This window comes from Caretta caretta, chromosome 6, assembly GCF_965140235.1.
Source record: "Caretta caretta isolate rCarCar2 chromosome 6, rCarCar1.hap1, whole genome shotgun sequence".
Classification (NCBI taxonomy): domain Eukaryota; kingdom Metazoa; phylum Chordata; order Testudines; family Cheloniidae; genus Caretta; species Caretta caretta.
This window is the reverse complement of record NC_134211.1, coordinates 120,164,954-120,189,789: the sequence shown is the minus strand read 5'-3', so window position 1 is coordinate 120,189,789 and position 24,836 is coordinate 120,164,954. Positions and strand designations below refer to the sequence as shown.

General features: G+C 46.4%; 1 protein-coding gene across 3 annotated transcripts in view; it reads left to right on the top strand.

The window, feature by feature from the left end:
- The first annotated feature begins 10,590 nt into the window (after positions 1 to 10,590).
- Positions 10,591 to 24,836, top strand: part of DAAM1 (dishevelled associated activator of morphogenesis 1) — a 187,622-nt gene continuing 173,376 nt past the window's right edge. For 2 of the 3 annotated variants that reach the window (XM_075129959.1, XM_048851996.2), the window contains exon 1: positions 10,606 to 10,757. The gene's annotated coding sequence lies outside the window, so the exon portion shown is untranslated. Of the gene's footprint in view, positions 10,758 to 24,836 lie in introns of all 3 variants that reach the window. The other variant, XM_075129958.1, reaches the window with a different exon arrangement.

Sequence of the window (24,836 nt, the reverse complement as noted above, 5' to 3'; positions counted from 1 at the left end):
TTGAGTAAGAGGGAGCAGGAGGGTTGCTACGCTGTCCTTCTCTTAGGCCCCCTTCCTCCGAGGTAGTGGAGTGATCACTGCAACATTCCCCATCCGGCTCACCTCTTTCAATCTTGTGCTTCTACCCTCAGCTCTCTCCTGGCACAGTGCAAAGCCAAGCCCTGCAGGTGTTTCCCCCAAGCTATGGCCTCTACACCACATAGTCTATCTCCCTCTCTCTGACTGCAGTCTGGGAGTCAGCCAGCTTTTATTATGTAAAAGAAAACCACTCAGGTGTAAAATCCACTGAAGTAGAGGAAGTAGTTGTGGGAAAATTACATTGGGTGGCATTGTATTTTAGGCTGTCTTGCTCTGAAAGCTGTCTCCCAATCTTGCACTGGCTGAGGACAATGAATTACTGTTTTCAACTTTTACCCAAATATTATTTGTGGAATCATACCCAGTTTGTGTAGTTAATCTGCAGTGATTCACCACATCAGGCCATTCTGTTACCAAGCTCTTCCACAATTAGAATCATAGAATAGAATCATAGGACTGGAAGGGACCTCGAGAGGTGATGTAGTCTGGTCCCCTGCACTCATGGGAGGACCAAGTATTGTCTATTCTAGAATTCAGAGTAACAGCTGTGTTAGTCTGTATTTGCAAAAAGAAAAGGAGGACTTGTGGCACCTTAGAGACTAACCAATTTATTTGAGCATAAGCTTTCATGAGCTACAGCTCACTTCATTGGATGCATACTGTGGAAAATACAGAAGATGTTTTTATACACACAAACCATGAAAAAATGGGTGTTTATCACTACAAAAGGTTTCAGAGGAACAGCCGTGTTAGTCTGTATTAGCAAAAAGAAAAGGAGTACTTGTGGCACCTTAGAGACTAACCAATTTATTTGAGCATGAGCTTTCGTGAGCTACAGCTCACTTCATCAGATGTATACCGTGGAAACTGCAGCAGACTTTATATACACACAGAGAATATGAAACAATACCTCCTCCCACCCCACTGTCCTGCTGGTAATAGCTTATCTAAAGTGATCAACAGGTGGGCCATTTCCAGCACAAATCCAGGTTTTCTCACCCTCCACCCCCCCACACAAATTCACTCTCCTGCTGGTGCAAGCCCATCCAAAGTGACAACTCTTTACATAATCAAGTCGGGCTATTTCCTGCATAGATCCAGGTTTTCTCACATCCCCCCCACCCCCATACACACACAAACTCACTCTCCTGCTGGTAATAGCTCATCTAAACTGACCACTCTCCAAGTTTAAATCCAAGTTAAACCAGAACATCTGGGGGGGGGGGGGGTAGGAAAAAACAAGAGGAAACAGGCTACCTTGCATAATGACTTAGCCACTCCCAGTCTCTATTTAAGCCTAAATTAATAGTATCCAATTTGCAAATGAATTCCAATTCAGCAGTTTCTCGCTGGAGTCTGGATTTGAAGTTTTTTTGTTTTAAGATAGCGACCTTCATGTCTGTGATTGCGTGACCAGAGAGATTGAAGTGTTCTCCGACTGGTTTATGAATGTTATAATTCTTGACATCTGATTTGTGTCCATTTATTCTTTTACGTAGAGACTGTCCAGTTTGACCAATGTACATGGCAGAGGGGCATTGCTGGCACATGATGGCATATATCACATTGGTGGATGTGCAGGTGAACGAGCCTCTGATAGTGTGGCTGATGTTATTAGGCCCTGTGATGGTGTCCCCTGAATAGATATGTGGGCACAATTGGCAACGGGCTTTGTTGCAAGGATAAGTTCCTGGGTTAGTGGTTCTATTGTGTGGTATGTGGTTGTTGGTGAGTATTTGCTTCAGGTTACGGGGCTGTCTGTAGGCAAGGACTGGCCTGTCTCCCAAGACTTGTGAGAGTGTTGGGTCATCCTTTAGGATAGGTTGTAGATCCTTAATAATGCGTTGGAGGGGTTTTAGTTGGGGGCTGAAGGTGACGGCTAGTGGCGTTCTGTTATTTTCTTTGTTAGGCCTGTCCTGTAGTAGGTAACTTCTGGGAACTCTTCTGGCTCTCTCAATCTGTTTCTTTACTTCTGCAGGTGGGTATTGTAGTTGTAAGAAAGCTTGACAGAGATCTTGTAGGTGTTTGTCTCTGTCTGAGGGGTTGGAGCAAATGCGGTTGTATCGCAGAGCTTGGCTGTAGACGATGGATCGTGTGGTGTGGTCAGGGTGAAAGCTGGAGGCATGCAGGTAGGAATAGCGGTCAGTAGGTTTCCGGTATAGGGTGGTGTTTATGTGGCCATTGTTTATTAGCACTGTAGTGTCCAGGAAGTGGATCTCTTGTGTGGACTGGACCAGGCTGAGGTTGGTGGTGGGATGGAAATTGTTGAAATCATGGTGGAATTCCTCAAGGGCTTCTTTTCCATGGGTCCAGATGATGAAGATGTCATCAATATAGCGCAAGTAGAGTAGGGGCTTTAGGGGACGAGAGCTGAGGAAGCGTTGTTCTAAATCAGCCATAAATATGTTGGCATACTGTGGGGCCATGCGGGTACCCATAGCAGTGCCGCTGATCTGAAGGTATACATTGTCCCCAAATGTGAAATAGTTATGGGTAAGGACAAAGTCACAAAGTTCAGCCACCAGGTTAGCCGTGACATTATCGGGGATAGTGTTCTTGACGGCTTGTAGTCCATCTTTGTGTGGAATGTTGGTGTAGAGGGCTTCTACATCCATAGTAGCCAGGATGGTGTTATCAGGAAGATCACTGATGGATTGAAGTTTCCTCAGGAAGTCAGTGGTGTCTCGAAGGTAGCTGGGAGTGCTGGTAGCGTAGGGCCTGAGGAGGGAGTCTACATAGCCAGACAATCCTGCTGTCAGGGTGCCAATGCCTGAGATGATGGGGCGCCCAGGATTTCCAGGTTTATGGATCTTGGGTAGTAGATAGAATATCCCAGGTCGGGGTTCCAGGGGTGTGTCTGTGCGGATTTGATCTTGTGCTTTTTCAGGAAGTTTCTTGAGCAAATGCTGTAGTTGCTTTTGGTAACTCTCAGTGGGATCATAGGGTAATGGCTTGTAGAAAGTGGTGTTGGAGAGCTGCCGAGCAGCCTCTTGTTCATATTCCGACCTATTCATGATGACAACAGCACCTCCTTTGTCAGCCTTTTTGATTATGATGTCAGAGTTGTTTCTGAGGCTGTGGATGGCATTGCGTTCCGCATGGCTGAGGTTATGGGGCAAGTGATGCTGCTTTTCCACAATTTCAGCCCGTGCACGTTTTCTCCCCCCCCCCCACTCTCCTTCTGGTACTAGCTTATCTAAAGTGATCACTCTCCTTACAATGTGTATGATAATCAAGGTGGGCCATTTCCAGCACAAATGCAGGGTTTAACAAGAACGTCTGAGGAACAGTGGTGGTGGGGGGGGAGAATAATAAACAAGGGGAAATAGGTTACTTTTTATAATGACTCAACCATTCCCAGTCTCTATTCAAGCCTAAGTTAATTGTATCCAATTTGCAAATTAATTTCAATTCAGCAGTCTCTCGTTGGAGTCTGTTTTCGAAGTTTTTTTGTTGAAGGATAGTCACTTTGAGATCAGAAATCGCGTGACCAGAGAGATTGAAGTGTTCTTCAACTGGTTTATGAACGTTATAATTCTTGACATCTGATTTGTGTCCATTTATTCTTTTACGTAGAGACTGTCCAGTTTGACCAATGTACATGGCAGAGGGGCATTGCTGGCACATGATGGCACATATCACATTGGTGGATGTGCAGGTGAACGAGCCTTTGATAGTGTGGCTGATGTTATTAGGCCCTGTGATGGTGTCCCCTGAATAGATATGTGGGCACAGTTGGCAACGGGCTTTGTTGCAAGGATAGGTTCCTGGGTTAGTGGTTCTGTTGTGTGGTATGTGGTTGCTGGTGAGTATTCGCTTCAGGTTGGGGGGCTGTCTGTAGGCAAGGACTGGCCTGTCTCCCAAGATTTGTGAGAGTGTTGCGTCATCCTTCAGGATAGGTTGTAGATCCTTGATAATGCATTGGAGGGAGGGGTTTTAGTTGGGGGCTGAAGGTGACGGCTAGTGGCGTTCTGTTATTTTCTTTGTTGGGCCTGTCTTGTAGTAGGTGACTTCTGGGAACTCTTCTGGCTCTATCAATCTGTTTCTTCACTTCCGCAGGTGGGTATTGTAGTTGTAAGAGTGCTTGATAGAGATCTTGTAGGTGTTTGTCTGAGGGGTTGGAGCTTTAGATAAGCTATTACCAACAGGAGAGTGGGTTGAGGGGGGAGGGGGAAGAAAACCTGGATTTGTGCTGGAAATGGCCCACCTTGATTATCATACACATTGTAAGGAGAGGGATCACTTTAGATAAGCTATTACCAGCAGGAGAGTAGGGTGGAGGGAGAGAAAACCTTTTGTAGTGATAAACACCCATTTTTTCATGGTTTGTGTGTATAAAAACATCTTCTGTATTTTCCACAGTATGCATCCGATCAAGTGAGCTGTAGCTCATGAAAGCTTGTGCTCAAATAAATTGGTCAGTCTCTAAGGTGCCACAAGTACTCCTTTTCTATTCTAGAATGTGTGATCAGCAGCTCTGACATGAGGTTTTTTAAGCATGAGTTCTGTGTGCACCAGCCCCTATAGTTTGCATTTGTTTGTTTTAAGCTTTCTGTAAAAAAAAGGTAACAGCTAGAAGTGACAGATCTTTAGATGGTTGCTCAGTCATAATATTTAGCACTTCTGTACTATGTTAGCTCTTCAAAATCACTATACAAACATTAAACAAACTTAATCTAAAGCCTTCCAGCTTTTGAATGACTAGGAGTTGACAAAACAGAGCTATTCCCTGTTGTGTTCTCTGCCCCCCTGAACAAAAAGACTTCCCTGAAAATCAGCATCTTAAAAGAACCATTAAGGATCTTTCAAAAGAACAGTCCAACCAAGGCTGCTGCAGGGATACCCTTGTTATATCAGATCTGGTGTTTGTTTAAGGCTGGTGTAGAATGAAAGGAGAGCTTCCTGTTTCATTTGCATGTGTAAATCGAGCAGACCTTGCTCCTTTTTTCCTTTTAAAGTGCTCAGAGTTTAGGGGAGAAAAGTGAATGAGATTCTGCTTATACCAGGTGTGAAAAAGCAGAAGGGATCAAAATCTATTCTTGTGCAAAAATCTGTTCTCCCTGAAGTCAACAAGGCTACACAGGTGTCACTGTCAGCAGGAATTGGCCTGTGTTCTCATTCCCTTCCCGAATCACACCCCATGCTTGCTCAACATTTTCCACTTGGGAAAGAAGTTAGTTTAAGTTGGGGCACAAAAAAGAGGCCTAACTTCAGGTTTATTTAGCTTTAAGTTTTTGGAATGAAACTCAAAAGAAATAAAATATGAGGTACTTTTATGATGGCTTGAACTGCTAGAGAACCCGCAAATGGACAGAACCTATTCAGCCAGTCTTTCTATCATAGCCTGCTAAGAAGTGGATTTAAAATCCTCAAGGGAGAGGGGAGGGAGAAACCTACAGCATTGTGTGTTCAGCTTCCTCCAGTGCCTTTGCAACCCCTTAAAAGTACAAAGATGCATTGGCCTGTGGAGCTAGGCTGAGCATAAGGAAAGAACTTGGTGGCCTGTGCATCCCAGTGCAGAAAAATACATCAAAGAAAAATCTTGGATGTCTTTGCTTTTTAGTACAGTTCAATACAGTATTGAACACCGTGCATCATAACTCTGAAGCCCCTCGATGGAAGGTTCTGTAAAAGTTAAAGGACTGGTATCCGGAATGGGATGTTTTGTTTTGTTTTTCCTACAAATGTGTGGGAATTCGTTCCTTATACGTGTGAGGGGCAATCATTCTGGCTGGAGCTGGATGGCGTGTGTGCAGGTTGTGTGCAAGCCTCCTCCCTACTGCTCTGGTGCTGCCTCTTCCCCTGCCACCCCCACAGGCACTCACCAGTTGGCCAGAAACAGGACCCACCCAGCACACATGGAAGGCGATGATGATGGGCATTAGGGCCCGGAGGCAGCGTCTTGGAGCAGCCTGACAGCCTCAGCCCAGGAGCGGGACAGGAGGAGCCTCCTCCTTTCCTGACAGCTAAGCCGAGCTCCCGAGAAATGGGGTGCGGGGGACAATGCCTGCTCAACCTACAGCCACAGCTGGCATGGTTCCCGTGGTAATCGGATTGTTAGTGTCCGGTCAGCAGTGTTAACGGGATCCTTGGCAGTGTGTTCCTGCAGCGCGTCGTCCGTCCCTGCCAGCTGAGCTTCTTCCAACCCAGAGGGGGCTGCTTTGCCTTTCCCCTCACCCCGGCCGCGCCCCCTGCCTGACCAGTAGGGCCTAAAAATAGGAGGGCCTAAGGCTATAGCCTTATTAGCCTAATGGTTAATCTGGCCCTGGGCTCCCCACAGCTGCCCACCCAGCCCTTATCATGGCCAGGCTATGGCTCCATGCCCGCCCCGCCCACTGTAGCCAGGTCAGGGAGAGCCGATGGGGCAGCTGTAGGGAGCGATGGGGCAGGGGGTGGCTTTTGCCACCATCTTTAATTTTTTCCATCCATGCACGGAATAAATGTTGTTATGTGCACCGAGGGATGTGTACCACCAGTAGACACAAAAAACCTAGATATAATATATATTTTGTAAACTTTACCGTAGGGATAATTACTCCAGCCAGGACGGTTTAGGCATTTTAGAACTCACTACTCAAAGAATTAAATTTAAGTGTAAGAGAAATAAAAATTATGAAATGCGTAGACCAGTCAAAACAATAAAATAACACACACTGAAAGAATAAAATTACAGAGAATACATGTGCACTGCAGGAAGTACCAAGAAGTAACAACAATAATACAAGTACTTGTTGGGAGGTGAGTGTGAAAGAGACAGTGTGTGTGTGACCCAGAGACTGTGTGTGTGTGTGTGTGTGTGAGACACAGAGACAGAGAGTGTATGTGTGTGTGTGTGTGTGAGAGAGAGAGAGAGAGACACCCACACCCACATAGAGACTCTGTGAGTGTGTGTGTGTGTCACAGAGACTGTGTGTGTGCTGGCTGCTTGGGGAGTTTCTGAGAGATGCCATGCGCTGTCTCTTTAAGGCACTCACTGAAAGCTCTCCTGCTCTGTCCTGACCCCTGAACACTGTCTCCCCTTCCCCACTCTGTGGAGATGGGGTACATGATGTGGGGGAGACCAGGGGGTCTGATCCAGTTCTTTTGTTGTACACCCAGTGATTTCATTATGGGTCTTGGGTGTGACTTGAAAGCAAATATTGGGCCTAAAGAAGATAACTATGTTAAAATCTCGATAACTTATTCTTATTCCAGCCTGTGCTTCTCATATTATATTGTGTTCTATGCCGTTCATGTCAATTCCCATAAGGATGTTCCTCCTGTCTCTTTTACTGTGCCCTCACTGGACTTTCCTGATATCTCTATGGCTGTATATGTTATGCATCTTGTTGTGTATGAAATACAGTCCTTATGGATATCTTCTCTTCTTGCCTTTTGAACCTTTTGCGTACTGCTAGTGCTGAGATATGCCATAGTAAGATGTAAGAAAACTTGACTCCTGCATCCAAATTTGTGTTTACTTAGGCTAAAACATTACATACAATTAATTGTACCTTGAATTTTAATTTCCTCCCAAATGTACAATTAATCCTCCTGGATGACTGTCCACAGCTTTATCTCGTGCAAATAGCTTATTTTAGAGTCCCAGTCGTATACTAGCAGTCCAGGATTGCTATGCTGACTTAATTGAAGTTGGATCTCTTGAAAGAGTAATTTATAAAATACAGAATGAAAACCAGAGAACAGTGTAGGCTGGGAGAATTTTCTTGGGCCACATTAAAAGTATTAATCTTGCGTATACATGACAACTTGCATCACCAAGCTGATGACAACACAGCTTAATAGAACATTCCACATTATCATGTGAAAAGGATCATCAGACTCAGGTTTTCAAATTTATTTTATTTTGATGGTTTATTTGTTTGTTCTGGTTTTTGTTTTTTCCTTCCTATCTCATTTAAAAAACAAACAAACAACCTGGAAAGATCCATAAAGCCACTACCTGATCCTGCTTCGGTTCCTTTCTTAAGACCCACCTCTGCCATGATATCTACAAAGTGCTACCAGCTGAGAGCGGCGAGGTGGTGGGCTGAGATCTCCTGAGGTATGATCAGAGGGTCATTTTAATGTTACCTCATCCTTCCATCCCTTCCATTTGTTCCATCCACTTTAATCATAACCTAAGCCCCCCCTGGTCCTGCAATCAGTGACACTGCACACATGCATAAAGGACCCTGGAGTGTGAACTCTGGTGCAGTGACTGTCTTTTGACGGCATACTAGAATAATGCCAAGCACAACGAGGCTGTTTTAGCGTGGTAGCCGTGTTAGTCTGTATCAGCAAAAACAACGAGGAGTCCTTGTGGCACCTTAGAGACTAACAAATTTATCTGGGCATAAGCTTTCGTGGGCTAGAACCCACTTCATCAGATGGAGTGGAAAATACAGGAGCAGGTATAAATATATGAAAAGATGGGAGTTGCCTTACCAAGTGTGAGGTCAGCCTAAGGAGACAATTCAATTAACAGCAGGATACCAAGGGAGGAAAAATAACTTTTGTAGTGGTAATGAGAGTGGCCCATTTCAAACAGTTGACAAGAAGGTGTGAGTAACAGTAGGGGGAAATTAGGTTTAGGTTTTGTAATGACCCAACCACTCCCAGTCTTTATTCAGGCCTAATTTGATAGTGTCCAGTTTGCAAATTAATTCCAGTTCTGCAGTTTCATGTTGGAGTCTGCAAAAAGAAAAGGAGGACTTGTGGCACCTTAGAGAGGAACAAATTTATTTGAGCATGAGCTTTCGTGAGCTACAGCATCCGATGAAGTGAGCTGTAGCTCACAAAAACATATGCTCAAATAAATTTGTTAGTCTCTAAAGTGCCACAAGTACTCCTTTTCTTTTTGCGGATACAGACTAACAGGGCTGCTACTCTGAAACATGTTGGAGTCTGTTTTTGAAGTTTTTTGTTGAAGAATTGCCACTTTTAGGTCTCTTATTGACTGACCAGGGAGACTGAAGTGTTCTCCTACTGGTTTTTGAATGTTATAATTCCTGATGTCAGATTTGTGTCCATTTAAGGCTGTGTTCTTTGACAGGTACTCCAGGCACTATTGCAATATAAATAAAGAATAATAAATCTAGTGTCTTATCATGTCTTATGTGTTGGTCTTAGCATGTTTATGCCTTTGTGTATATGTCTTATTATCGTTGGACTGTTTTTGCATATTATGTGTATTTGTTAAATGCTTTAATAATTAATACAATTTGTGAAACAAGACTGCACGGTTTAAATGCATGTTCTGCCTCTCTAGCACCATTGTGAAAAGCACATGCCTGTTCCCACTTCTGAGAATGTTTTAATGATTATTAAAGAGGTCTAATAAATTATTTGTTATTTCTATTATTATTATCTGTGTGTTTTTGGGTGGGGCGATGCAAGTTTTAGGGGGGGAAATCTTTAGCCTCCTAGACTATGCAAATTAAAAGGGATGCTAATTTCTTTGGCGTTTCCAGCAGTTAGAAGAGAAAGAGGAGCCCGGCTGCAGGAGCACCGAACAAAGAATTGTTGCCTGTTATTAGGGAGGCAGTTATTACAACAGCAGCTGACAGCTCTGTCTCTGTCTCTCTGGCATGAGAAACTGCTGGGGCTGTGGATTTCACCGTGTTATTTCTAGTGAATGACTCCGTCATTGTGGCTGATTAGCCTAGTGAACTGTGTTCACTGCGTTTTGATCTGTCCCCCCCCCGAGCTCAATTGTTTGCCAAGCCCCGAACAGGGAACTTTTCCTTGCTCTAAATGGCACGCGGTTCCAGGGTAGTCCCCCCAACCCCTGCCAAGGGAAGCGGCGTGCTGTCCATGACAACGGGGTAGTGGAAGAAACGGAGAGGTCGTCGGGAGGAAAACAAAAGGCAGGGGTGCTAACTGCGCACCAAGCAGGCACAGCTGGGCCGCCTGGGGCACTGGACGGGGGAATCGGGGCTCGGCTGACCCTGCTAGGGCAACGTCCCAGTGTGCACAGCAAACTCTTCCTTGCTAGGTTTGTGCCAGGCGGGAGCGGGGGACAGGGTTGCCGACCCTCCAGCCGTTAGGGTGACCAGACAGCACATGGGAAAAATTGGGGTGGGGGGGTGTAACAGGAGCCTATATAAGAAAAAGACCCCCAAATCGGGACTGTCCCTATAAAATGGGGACATCTGGTCCCGCTACCCGGCGTGTCTTGGAGGCTCCAGGAATTAACAATTCGTCTTTACAGGTTGTGTCATGGGAAGAGGCCTCCAGGAACAGTCCAAGCAACACCGAGGACCGTGGGGGGGGGGGGGGGGGCTGCTGAATGACAAAGGGCAGCCCCAGCTGCCAGCTGCGCCAGCCGACTCCATCCTCCCTGCCGGGCACGCTCCCCGCTGCTGCAGCGCTGCAGCGTGCCCGCTGGGGAAGCATTCCAGCTGGGGCTGGGGGCAGAGGGGGGGCTTGGGAAGTGTAGTCCCAGCTGCACGGCGGCCGTGGGCACGGCAAGGCGCCGCCGCACTCCAACTCCCAGCAGGCGCTGGGGCGGGAGGGGTGGCTCACCGAGGCCCAGCGCATGCGCAGTCCCGGCCACCGTGTATCCTATTAGGCCGAGCGGGGATGATGTCACCTGCAGGCTGGCGAGCGCCCGGGCGGCGGGGACGGGAACTGGCGGAGCGGCTGCTCGGGTAGGCAGGGCTGCGGCGCTGGCTGCTAAGGATGCCCGGGGTCTGCAGGTAAGGGCGGGCGGCGGCGGCTCTCGCTCTCCCGCCGGGCAGGCGCAGGGGCGGGCTGGGCTGGGCTGGGCGAGCCCCGGGCGCGGGGGGCTGCGCCGAGCCGGGCGCTCGCTCCCAGCCCGGGGAAAGTCGGTCACGGCTGAACCGGCCGCTCAGGTCGCGGGTGGGACCGCGAGAGGACAGCGCCGGCTCCGCGGGTGGCTGCCGGCGCGGAAAATGGCTGATCGCAGGCGGCTTCTGCGGGCATGCCCCCTCGCCAGCGAGGCGAGCTTTCCACCCCGGGGGCGGGCTGCGGGAGCGACCCTCCCGCCGGGCTGGGCGAGCAGCTGGGGCCGATCAGCCCCCCGCCTCCTCCGGGCGGCAGCTGCATCTCCGCCGGGGGCCGGCTAACAAAGAGGGACGTTCCCCCTCGGCTCCGGCTTGGGCGCTGCCCCCGGAGCAATGGCCCGAGCCTGGCTCCCAGCGGGCGGCCGGTCAAGATGCGGCGGCGAGCCGCACCTGGGCGTCAGGGGCGCCTGAAACGGAGCGGCCAGGCTCGGGCGTCCGAGCTCCCTGGGGGTGTGGCACCGGAGCGCCTCGGACCCCCAGAGGGGTGTGACACCCGCGGTGGGGTGGGGTGGGGCTGCCTCGCTCCAGGATCCCAGCCCCCGCAATGCCCTGGCCCGCTCGCTGCCCCCTGCCGAGCTCGGCGAGCCCAAGGCAGGGCTGGGGCTTGGCCGCCTCTCGCTTCTGCAGCCCAGTGCCGGCGGCGGCCCCTGGGAAGCCGCTGGGCGGAAAAGAGGCGAATCAGGTTTCCCCAGTGGGTGACATTGAAACTGCGGCCGGGTTTCCGCTCCCCGGGCGAAGGGCGAGGGCGCCGGGGGGGGCTCCCGTGGGCTCGAGCTCCTGGGGGTTCGCTTTGGAGCCCCGCCGGGGCAGGAGATCAGCAGTGAGCCGGGGGCGCTGGACCCTCGGCAGGGGGGAGCGGAGAAGCACCTGGCTGCTCCGCATCCTGACTAGTTGTCGTCAAATCCGGAGCGAGCTGGGCTGCAGGAGAGTGTCTGCAAGAGCAGGGGAGATGGGGGTGGGTGGGTATTATGACTCTGGTTGCTATGGTTATTCCTGCCACTGGAGCCTCTAGTATTTCCTCTGCTCTGTCTTGGGGGGGCTCTTGCTCATAGCTGGGGAGGGTGTGGCTAGTGGGTGTGCCCAGTGCCATCCCCATTAACCTAGGGGTGTGTTTCCTACCGTCGACCCTCCCAGAATACTGGAGGAAGAACAGCAGGGCTGGAGTAAACCGCAGACCTGGATCTGCCTCCCCATTGTACAGACCGTGGTTTGTGTGTAAAGCAGCCTTGGAAGCCAGCCGCCTTCTGCTCCCACTGTATCCCCCATGAAACTGGCCAAAGGATGGTATTGACATGGCTGCCGGCTCAGGCAGTGGCTCATGGGCTCAAGCTCCTCGCCTTGGCTTGCTTGGACATCTGTGATCTGGCCCCTATGGAGCCACCAATGAACCCCCCATCTCTAGCTGGCAACCTTTTGCTGACTGGAGAGGGGAAGCCACTGACTGAGAGAATAAAAATGAACAGCCAGGAGAGGGGTGAACAGGAGCAGAGGAAGATGGGAGAGGGAAACTGAGCGTGGTTGCTTCACTTGTCCAAGTCGCAAATTGAGATGGGGGAAGTACACGGTGGCCTCTGTCAGTGGGTTGGGAACCATTGGCCTAGCTGTTTCTCTTCCCCCGTCTACTTACTGCTCCCCCTTGGTTGCTCTCGCTCCTTTGTGGGAGTGAGGATGCTGTGCCTACCTGTTTATCTAATGGCATCTGAACAGACGTGTAGGGAACATGCACGATACCCCACAGGGTGTTTCTGTTTATCCTCCTGCTGACACAACCACTTACTTATGACTTGTAGCAAGAGGAGTGTGAGTTGTAGGCTTTTAAACATGATTTTTGCTTTTAAAATACACTTTTCCTAAGTTTCCAGTTGTCTGGCTGGTGGTTGGGACAGACTTTGAGATGCATATTGTTGCTAACAGAGTAATGGTCATTGTTTATGGAGTATCAGGAAGAGTTCCTGTCACTCTGCAAAACTAAGACGATAAGGTCCCCTCCTCTGAGGACATTACAGTCTAACTCAGCATTACAGTAGTGTGTGATGGGGGGAATTACTGTGTATACTAACTGTTGTTGTTATTATTTGTAATACAATATCCTAGTTATGGCAATGTCATAGACCAGGATCCCATTGTGGGAGGTGATGTACAAACAGAACAAAAAGAGGGTCACACTCCAAGGGGCTTACAAACGAAGTTATGAAATGCCAGTGTTAGAGGGAGAATGGGTGTGTGGTTCATGCATAAGACTCGTGATCTGGGATCTACTGCAGATTTGCTCTGTGACCTGGGGTAGTCACTCAAGCCACAGTTTTCAACAGTGTCTATTCATTTTGGTTGCTCCCATTTTCTCAGTGACTAATTTGACATTGAGGATCTGATCTTTGTTGGGTTTTTTTAATGTTCAGTTTTTTAGAGGTGCTGAGTGCCTGGACCCCCAACACCTCTGAAAAATCCTGATCCCTTGGAATTCAATGGCAAAACACTTATTAACCCCAATGAAGTAAAGATTTCATCCTTAGTGTCCAAAGATGAATGCCTAAAAGTAGTAGCCACTTCTGAAAATGCTACTCATTCAGTGTTGGACATTATAGCTTATGTGCTGGGGAATGTTGACAGGATGCTGGGGCGTAAATAACAAAAAAGTTTTAAAGTGGAACGTCTATTCCTTGCTTCTCCTCTAATATTAAACAACTCGATGTACCAGAAGAAATGTCTCTCCCACTCACACATCTCCTCAGTTTGACCCTTGAGAATATCACCTAGTAAAGTAAAATGCCAAAAGATCTCTGGAGGACTTTAAAGATCCATTGGTTCAAACAAGTCCCACTATCTTTTGTGTGGCTAGATACCAGCCAGAGAGGAGAAAGAAGAGGTATAGCTGTTGGGGCAATGACCCAGATGATGGTAGTCAGAAGAGGGCAAAATTATAGTTTGTTTCCTTTTCTAACTCGGGTCTCAAACCAGTCATGATCCACCCTGATGCCTCAGCTATCCTGTTCTGCCAATTTGTCCCCTAGAGGTTGATTTTGATATTGCATGCTAAATCTCTTGATACTGATTGTTCCAACTTTCTTTTTTTTCTCCTGTTAATAATAGCCCACCTTAATGGATTGGTCTCCTTAGGGCTGGTATAGCAACCCCCATTTTTTCATGTTCTGTGTGTGTGTGTGTCTTCCTACTGTATTTTCCACTACATGCATCTGATGAAGTGGGATTTAGCCCACGAAAGCTTATGCTCAAATAAATTTGTTAGTCTCCAAGGTGCCACAGGTACTCCTCGTTCTTTCCTCCAACTCTTTGTGAGCCATAAATGTCTGTCTCCTTCCACTTTCTGGAAGTGAAATTTACAAACTGCATTTCTTCATAGCAATGATTTCTGCTAGGGGGATCAGTGAACCGTCTTCCTGCAAGTGCTGAATTTGTCATCTCCATGAGGATTAAATTAGTCCCACAGTGTCAGAATCTGTTACCTGAGTCGGATCAAATTTGCTCCTCAAACCGGCAGATTGAACTATGTATGGTATTTATTTTTAAGCCAAACATACACCTCCCATATTACTGTCTTGCTTAATCAATTACAGAAGAATAGGAAAACCCCAAGTATAGTACAAAATATTCAGGTGTTGTGTCTACCCTGAATATGTTCTGTTTGCAATTGCCTTATATTGGAACAAAATAGCAAAAGGAACTTCAAGCTTTTCAATTCATTTTGTAACTATGGCCTTGGTCTTCCAAGGTGTGACTTCAGTGGCAGCCGAAGGCACTCCGTGCTTCACAGTTCTGTGCCCTGTTTGCTCCTGGGTTTATTTGTGATGGGAGTCGGCCCCTTTCTCTGGTGTTACTATAGGAAGTCCTTCAGATTCCATCAGCGAACCAGGCATACATCCAGTTTTAGTATCTGATTTAGACCCTGTGCTGGCCCCAGTGAAGTAAACAGGATGGGTAGAGTATAAGGTAGAGTAGAATTTGTTCATTAATACTTTAAACTGCGTAAAACCAGTCTCGATCTGAGGCTCCTTTTCCTCTTGCTTCCAGTGGGGGAATGAGGGAATGTAGCAGGAAGATGCCCTCTTTCAGTTCTGGTTTAACTTGGATTTAAACTTGGAGAGTGGTCAGTTTAGATGAGCTATTACCAGCAGGAGAGTGAGTTTGTGTGTGTATGGGGGTGGGGGGGATGTGAGAAAACCTGGATCTATGCAGGAAATAGCCCGACTTGATTATGTAAAGAGTTGTCACTTTGGATGGGCTAGCACCAGCAGGAGAGTGAATTTGTGTGGGGGGATGGAGGGTGAGAAAACCTGGATTTGTGCTGGAAATGGCCCACCTGTTGATCACTTTAGATAAGCTATTACCAGCAGGACAGTGGGGTGGGAGGAGGTATTGTTTCATATTCTCTGTGTGTATATAAAGTCTGCTGCAGTTTCCACGGTATACATCTGATGAAGTGAGCTGTAGCTCACGAAAGCTCATGCTCAAATAAATTGGTTAGTCTCTAAGGTGCCACAAGTCCTCCTTTTCTCTTTCAGTTACACTCTCTGCTAACACTTCTGTGGCACTCTAGACAGCCCTTCCCTTAGATTCAGAAGATGGGAAGAAGGCAGGGGCAAGGGCGAGACAGCAAGTCTGACTGGATTATGTTTATCTCTTTGCTTGTTTCCCTTCTGAGCTGTCATTGTTTCTATTCACCTCCCAACTGAGAAGTCCCTCCTACTGAAAACACTCAGGAGGTGCAAAGATATTCACAGCTTCTTGCAAGTCTTGTTTACCTGCTCGTCTGGAACACAACCCCTGCAATCTAGGTTCTTCCAAGTGCCAGGACTTCCCGGATTTGCTTGCCCTTTACATGCTCTGTCTATCAGCTGTTGAAAAAACCAGCGGGAACCTGGCAGGGGAAAGAGGGCAATGGAGTGTCACAAGCAAAAGTTTAGGGTTTTTTGGGGGAGAAAAGGAGCAGAATGTGCATAGTTAAACTTATCTTATGTTCCCTGATAAATCTGCAACTCTTGTCGGGCTTTGAGGTAAAAGTGTTTCTACTAAAAAGTTGGAAGCCTTTGAATTGAATAAAGACTCCACATTATTATGTATTTTTTGTGGCGGCTGACCCAGATTAATGTTAGACTTTTTTTGAGGTTCCAGTTATAAAGGGTTCAAGATTCATAGATATTTTTAATAAATGGTTAGTGTTCAATAGGTTGTTTATAAGCCCTTCTGTTGATGTGTATATAATCCTCTCTAACACAATCTGAGAGGTCTAACATGCTTATTATAATATCTATAAATTTACTAAGCCCACCTTTCATAAAGTGTGGTTCTTTCCCACACCCCGGTATTCAAATATACACTTAAATTGTTAGCATTAGTCATTCCTATTTCTCTTAAGTGTTTAAAACATAAATTGTCAATCTTTGTATCTTTCAAGAGAGCTCTGGGCTGACTCGCAGTGTCAGAATGTCCTTTGCAGCAATGCTTCAAGTATTCATGGGTTTAATTCTTTCATGTGCCACCAGCAGATAAAGTCAAGGCTCCCAGCTGTCATCTTGGGCGATTTCTGAAGCCTGCTTGACAAGATTTCTCCAGGCTTTTTACAAACAAGGATTTTGTTGGACACTTGGGTTCCTGGCTTGACTGTCATAATTAAATAATTGAACTTTTCCAAAAGTTGCAACTGCCATGAATCAGCTCTTGGCGCCATGTTAAGCAAGGTGTGCTTCCTCTGTTGGAATTGAATATGATTTAACCAGAGCTGTTAAGTAAACTGTTTAAAAATGCACTACAGATTTAAAAAAAAAATTACAGCTTTTTAAAAAAAATCTGCGTTTTATTGTTGAGCTAAAAAGCTCACATGGATCCGTTTCCAAGTGCTGTTAGTTTCATGCTTTAAAATTCAGTTCATGTCCTTACTGAATTTTTTAAAGATAATGCGTGTGTGGTTGCACTTTGTAACAAATAAGTGGTGGGCTATAGAAAGAGGCATGATTTAATCCTGGGACTGGAGATGAAGCTAGGAATGCTCAAAAGTTTCCAGTTCTGATACTGATTCCATCTGTGGCTTTGGACAAGTTACTTAAACTTGTTGCTTTAGTTTCCCTATCTGTATAACTTAGATTATAGTACTTGCCTGCCACGTGGGGGGGATGTGAGGATTAATTAAAGTGTTTGTAAAGCAGTTAAGTATGTGAGTATTAGCTTGACTAAACAATTGCATTAGTCCCTCCTCCTGTTGCTCTATCTTTAACATTCCATTTAATGCAAGAAGTCCTACCGAGCAGATTACAGAACCACTGGGCTTGATTTGCTCTCCAGCCCCTCCTTGGTATGTGAGATTGCAATTTGCACAGCACACTCTTTGCTAATAAGGAAGGGTGGGGTGGGGGGGCAAAGAGGGAGGGAGGTTGCTCACCTTTAGCTAGGGACCGGTGGTATTATTATTTGTATACAAATATCTAAGAGCCCCAGTCATAGCCTAGAACCCCCTTCTGCGAGGCACTGTATAAAGAGAACAAAAGACAGTTCCCCACCCTGAAGAGCTTACTGTTGAAGTATAAAAACATGGGACAGCAGATGGATGCCGACAGACTGACAGAGTGCAAGGAAACAATGGGACAATATTGGTGAGCATGATAGGCAGTCATCTTTGCACCAGCAGCTTAACAGGTGTCAAGTTCTTTCTTTTTTTTTTGGTAGGCATCACAGCAAAGAAGAGAGGAGGAGGGTTTTTGGAGGAGGAGGTAGTTTTCGGGGTGTTTGTGGGGAGCTCTGCCCGAGCATGAGGGGCAGCGTAGCAGAAAGGTGCTTGTTTGAAAATGTCGCTGATGGTGACTGGCATCATGAGCCTATCTGAGGCAGGAGTCGACATTCTTGATGGTCAATGAGAAGGAAGGGCCTTGAAAGTGAAGATTAGCAGCTTGGGTTTGATATGACCGAGAGAACCCTGTATCTGTGATAGGAGAGGAGGGAATGGACTGCAAGTTCAGGGGAGGGGGATGGTCTGGTTGTATCCTGTCAGTTTTCACTTGGAAGAAATGGAGAACCTTTGGAGACAGAGTGATGAAGGCAGGAGGAGGTGGCGGTGGGGAGGGTTTGAAGAATGAGTTGCCATTGGTGAAGAGGTGTCTGGGATTCAGTTAAACTGGAGAAGCAGAGCTGTGTAGCGAGGGAGGTGACAGCACTGGGGGAGGAGAGAATGAATGTGCCATGGAGGAAGTTAGCCTGGTCACAGGATTTCCACCAGCGATGCTCTGCAGAGCACACGCCAGAGTGGAGGAAGTGGGTGTTGAGGGCAAATGAGGGTTGGCAGGGTGGATCTTCTCATGGAAGAGGGGGCAAAAGAATCAAGGGTGGAGGAGGAGTGAAGCAAGGACAGAATCAACAACCAGATTTGCAGAAGAAAGGGAGGAGAGGGCGGAGAGCAGACGAGAAGTCCTCAATGCTGGTGGATTGGAAGTCCGAGAATGGCCAAGGGACGGGGGTGTGATGTGGGGGTGACAGATGATGCAGAAAGAGAGACTGGTGATGCTCAGGGAGGGGAAATGCAGCAGGTGAGGGGTGGGGCGACCAAGTCGAGTGAACAGTCCTGTTGGTGAGTGGGAGTCAAATGAAGAGGTGAGGACGAGGGGATATGCAGTGAAGGATCAGATGGATCATCGACATGAAAACTGAAGTCACTGAGGACGCATGTGGGAGAATCTGAGGAGAGAAAGGGAGAGCACCAGGAAGGCTGATGGGGAGGAGTTGGGTGGATAATAGATGACCGCTACATTTGCCCTGTTACCCTCCACTAGGGATTGAGCCAGTAGACAGACTTTCAGTGATGCCAACTCTTATGATTTTATTGTAGTCCAGTAATTATTTTTTTATGCTCCAGGGCCTGGAGTCCTGTGATTGTGAGAATTTCAGCTTTCCTTTCAAAAATAAAAATAAGCTTCTAGCCCTTATGGTTACAGAGAAAAGCCTGAAGCACTGTAAGCATTCTGCAACCTGAAAGCAAATGAAAAGAACCCAAATATATTAGTGTTTGTCTTAAAAGCCATGAGATTGTTAAAATCTCATGATTTTTGGAATGCTTGGGTTGACAATACTGGACTTCAAACTGCAGTCAGGGATTGATAGGTCACTTTGCAGAAGCTGCATTTGAGCAGGAGGGAGGGGGGAGCTGCAGTGAATGGACACAGCATTCCAGTATCTTGGCCTTGCCCACTCCAAGTGCAGCGTTTCCTCTTGGACTTTCCAGTGCTGCGGGGCTCTGGCGACTCTTGCACCTAGGGACATGGAGCCCATTTTTCTCATCTGAAAGAACAGACAGTGTAACACAGTGTCATGTAGATTTCCCTAATAGGGATTTCATACTCTGGGTTTGTGTACACTGGTATTCAAAATTGTTCATCAGCTTCCCTGGAAAACTATAGCTGCTTTTCCCCTCCCCGCCTCCATCACTGCCCTGAAAGCTGTGGCCACAAGAAAAGCCCCTGGTGGCTGCATGCAAGAAATGCTGCCCTATAAAGCAACGTTTACACTCCCAGGCAGTTAATGCTTGGCAACTGGGTGTCTGGTATCTTGAACAGAAGGATGGCGCTTGGAAATGCAAGAGTCTGTTTTAAACACCAAGCAGTGGAAGATTTTAGGGTTTTGAAATATTCGGAGACTTTAAGACCAGAAGGCATCATTTATGATCAATTAGCCTGGCCTCCTGTATGAAACAGGCCAAACCATTTCACCCACTAATCCCTGCATCAAGCCAATGTCTTGTGGTGGAGCTAGAGTGCTCTGTTCAGATAGGCATCCAGTCTTGATATAAAGACTTCAAGTGATGGCAAACCCACTACATTGCTTAGTAAGCTGTTCCATTGATTAGTTCCCAATGGCTTAAGGGGCAAATTTTTAATCTCTAGCTCGAATTTATCTTCCTTTGGTTGCTAGCTGCTGGGCCTTGTTAAGCTTTTGTATGCTAAATTAAGGAGTCCTCTGTTGGAAATCTCCCCACTTATAGACAGTGGTCAAGTCACCTCTTAACCTTCTTGATAAGCTAAAGACATTGAATAGCTCAAGACTCACTATAAGGCAGGTTTCCCAGACCTCCGTTCATTTTTGTAGCTCTTTTCTGAACCCTTTCAGATTTTTTCCCCCTGATATCTTTACAAGCCACAGCAGCCATTACCTCTTGCTGGGTATGGGTGCCCTCCTAGCGTGGCTAAAGGCATTTGTTACAGGCCCTTCTGCATGGCCTTTTTGGAAGAAATGGCATCTTCCTTCTTCAAGTATTTCTCTGCACACCTACTCCACTGAGAGCTCTTAGAAGGCATCCTACTGGGAGAATTCCGCTCCACTGCATGAACGGGGCCTTACAAATTATTTAAGAGCAATTTGCCTTGTCAGGCAAGTGGCTTCACGTCTTGCTTATCAAAAGGAATGTAGAAGGCAATACTTAACTATGCACATCTAGCTACTTGATGGTTAACTAAATCATGTCTTCCATGTTTGTACTGGTTAGTGAGCTTCCATTCAAGCTTATTGGCCCAAGTAGTTGCTTGTCTCACCCAGGAGGTTTGGGGCTAGTGAGGTGAAGTTAATTGATATCACAGACAAGTGTCTCTCTTTACAATGAAGTGTACATTCTGTGAGGTCTAACCTCTGGCACCCATTGAAGTCAATGACCATACATCCACCAGCATAAATGGGAAGAAGATTGAGCCTGATGTGTTTCACTGACCATAGTATGATGTACTCCAATGAAAAATAAGGCGGTCTTTCAGCATCTGTGCCCATTGAAATACTGAGTCTGGCCAAATACCGCCCCTGCCCACAAAGAGAGACCCTCGAAGTGAATAGGAAAAATGGAGCCATCTCTTCTAAACTCTACTGGAACCCTCTGGTATAGGGACTCTTGCACCACTCCTTTCCCTGCTGCAGGGGTAGCGATGAAAAAGACCCAACCAGGACCTGGTGTCATGCTGACTTTCAGTTGTGGTTTTGTCCCTTTAGAATTGTGTCTAGGAGACAATAGCTTGCCCTGCCCCCAGATCAGTGGGGTACAGAGGGGAGCTTTGATTGACTTTGTCACCACATCCCTGTGTTGTCCTCTGTGCAGATTAGCTGTGCTGCCCTCCCCTAGATCTGGCGCATATTTCCCAACAAAGGAGGTGTGTGGGGTTTCCACTGAGCTCTCTGCCAAGATTGAACGGACAGGACAAAATTTTATTACCCAGGATTCTCTTAAACTTGGCAGAACTTCTTAAGATATATCAGGATTTTACATAAGGAGCTGCTGATGCTTGTTAGAAAATGCCACAAAAACATCACAGGGTATGTCTGCACTGCAGTTAAATACTCAGCTGGCCCGTGCCAGCTGACCTGGGCTTTCAGGACTCAGGCTAACGGGCTATTTAATTGTGGTGTAGGTGGTGTAGATGTTTAGACTCGGGCTGCAGCCCAAGTTCTGGGACCCTCCAACCTCATGGGGTCCTAGAGCCCAGGGTCAAGCCCAAGCATCTATACCACAATTAAACATCCCCTTAGCCTGAGCTCTGAGAGCCCAAGTCAGCTGGCAGGGCCCAGCCACAAGTGTCTAATTGCAGTGTAGACATACCCATAGCCTGCCTTTCTGCTAAACTCAGCTGGTTATTTTCTGTCTCTTCCTGCTCTTCATGCAAATGTTGCCTGCCATAAACAGGCTCTTCTGAGTTCATTTCCTTGTGCTTATTTTTCACCTGTCATTTACATTTGTCAGTGACAACATAATAATCTCCGTAGCAATTGATTGGGAAGTCATAAAGCAGAGACCATGGCTCAAGGTGGGGAATAAACCACAGCAGGAGGAAAGCAGGTGAAAATAGGGCACATGAACTGCTTACGCTGTCCGATGGCTTCCAAGTTTCCCATCATGCATCAGCAGTCCTTTATTATTATGCGATGTTTGGATAGCGTGCCGAAGGCTATAAAGGGCAGAGCTGCTTTAATATGATCCATAGAATGCTCTGGGCTCCTGCCCTGTCCCATGCTAAAGCAACCCATAGTGGGAAGATGAGGACTATCCCGGACGTGGAAGCACGAATTGCCATGGACATGGAATGCATGAAAAGGTAAGGATGAAAATTACTATGGGGAAATATAAATTGCTTAGCTAACTCTGGGCCAGACCCTCAGGGGCATGTCTGGGGAAGGAGTGGCTGATGTCAGGAGCCCAGAGCATTCTGTGCTTGATGATCTTCTGATGTAATGCCATCCAGGTTGTCCATTACAAATCAGTATAGATTAGAGCAGCCTTTAGGCTGCTAGAGACCAGTTTGGCTCCCAGCCAGTCCCAGGATTGGGAAGGCAGGCGAGGCAGTTTAGAGCTGCTTGCCCCCACCCGCACGGAGCTTTGCTATGGCACAGCTGCAAGGTAGTCCTGCATTTTGAATGGATGGCCACTTGCAATGTTGATCCCTTCTGGTCCAAACACGTTTGGGTGATGCTACCTTCCATCACGGTCTCTCTGCCATCTAACTTGCTGCTGTTCTGTAGCTGTTACCTAGTGTATTTTCCTTGCAAATGTATAAGAACCCAAAAGGATTTAGTGCTGGTCTGGGGCTGTGGCGTAATCCATTTGTCTGTCTGGAAGGCTGTCTGAACAAGCAAGTCTTGTTTGCCCCCTCCCCCCCCCATCTCCTAGTAAATGGGTGGGACTTAAAGGAGCTGTAAACTCTTGTGTGACCCTATGAAATGTCTCTACTATAAGTAAGGGACGTACAGCTGGTTCCCTCAAGGATGCTTGTGTGTATGTAAGTGGCTGTAAATCTGTTAATTTAAAGACTTCTGTTCCATGACTGACAGGGACCCCTCATTTTAACATTCCTTTGTGTTTGCTGCTTTTGCTCTTTGGTCGGCACAGTGTCATCTCCTGATATGGGATGAATGCAGACTTGTGTGAGGGGCAAATGCGTCCGCGAAAATTTGTGTACCCTTTTCAGGCCCACCTTGATGGAAACTCTGTGAATGCAAACACTTTACTCAGTACAGTGCCCATAGAAGAGGGTCTGTTTGAACTATACTAATCCCTGTTGCCTCCAGAACAGCCTTGTTTACAAGAGATGGTATTTCAAATGTGTATCCTGGTAAAATATCTTACATAACTGATTTGCGTGCTAGACACCAATGTGTGCAAGTGTTTGGGTTTAAAACCAAACATGTTCTCGAATGCAGGAGTTAATCCACATACCTCCTTCCTTGTTCTGAAATATATCAAGACATTTTGTAGGAGGTTGAAGGCTCTTCTGAGTGTATTATTCCATTTTTGAACTCCAATTATTTTCTATGAAGATTGTCTGCCTGGCAAATTGCATGTGAAATAACTGTGGCTATGAAACCACCAAAAACTCAACCAATTGCATAGGACAAAAAAAGGAAACATTTTTATAGCACATTAAATACTGTAATCTGTGCAGTCAGTTTACTCTCAGATCCATAGTTGGAAACCAATTTCTTTTAATATTAATAGTTTTTCTGGAACTTAATTTTGTCGTAAATGCTATTCTTCCATTTGTGAGGCCCATAAACATTTCTTAATCCACGAATGAAGCAAAACTGCACTTAATTGTTTAAAATTACATGAGACACTCAATATACTGAGAATCAAATTATATAATCTTTGAATTAATAAAGCATATAATTTCAGTGCAAGAAATGGGATGTCTTCTCAGATAACTTATGAGAATCCTGTAGAAAATGGTAACCTTTCTATAGTTTGAGATGGCTTTTGTGTAAAAAAACAAAAAACAAACAAAAACCACCTAAACTTTTCTAATAAATATACAGGAATTGTATCCCTGCTACACAATTTTATAAGGTGACTGAAAAATCTCATAGAAAAGAGAGAATTTCCTAAAGTCTAGTTTGTGGGTTTCCATAGAATCCTACAAAGTTAAATCATTATTAAATTCTATAGGGCTCTTCCATATGGCTAGAGGCTTTAATAAGTCAGTGTACTGTCATTCTTTCTCTAATATTACATTAACTGGAAGCTAATGTACTTCTTCTGTTAAGTGATGTGCCAAGGCTGGTGTATATGTTATCCCAGTGCTGGTGAAGTGTTCTACAGAGAGCTGGTTGGAAAATGGTGGTGGTTTTCTTTCCCTACAGAAAACGTTGACTTTTTTTTTCCAGTGAAAAACTGAAATATTTCAACTGAAAACCACGGTAGTTTGATTCGGAAGTGCTGCTGCAGTGCCTTATGGGAGTTGTGGTCCAGTTGTCTTATGTCCCCTTTGTGTATGGGCCAAGCTCCCAGGTGGGACTATGTTGTCCATGGCCTGCCCTGTTGGTGAGGGGAGGTAGTATGTAATTGTGGTTGCGGTCCAGCTGGGGAGTCCAACTAATAGAGGAGAATGGGGATATGAGACAACTGAACTACAACTCCCATGAGGCACCATGATGGCATGTCTGAATCAGAATACATCAGTTTTCATGTGTTTGGCTTTTTGACAAATCAAAAATTTTTGGCAGAAAACACACACTTGTTGGCTGTGAAGAGCGTAACTCGGTTGAAATCAAATTTTCTATCAAACAGTTTCAACAGAAAATTTTCTGACCACCCCATGAGCTATACCTGGCACTGCTAGTTTCATGGAACCTTGCAAGGGGGTGGGTCGCTGAGCTCGAGTGTCTACACTGCAGCTTTTAACCTGTGAGCCCAACTCAAGTGACTTGGGTTTGGAGACTTGGTGCCTCAGGGTTGTTTTTGTTGTTGTTGTTGTTGTTGTGGCAGTGGTGTAGATTTACCCAATGATTCTAGGCTCTTTCACGGGGGAAAAGAAGTCATGATCCTCACCAAACACCCGTTTCAGCATCTTTGCATCTTTGCTGCTTTTGCAGCCCTGTAATTTAGCTATTGTATAATTTCTAATAAGCAGTTATGAGAATGGCTTTTATGTTGTTTAAATTATTGTACAGCAATTTGAGTGGGCGTAGGCGCCGGGGGAACTGGTAGTAAACCTCCCGCTCTGT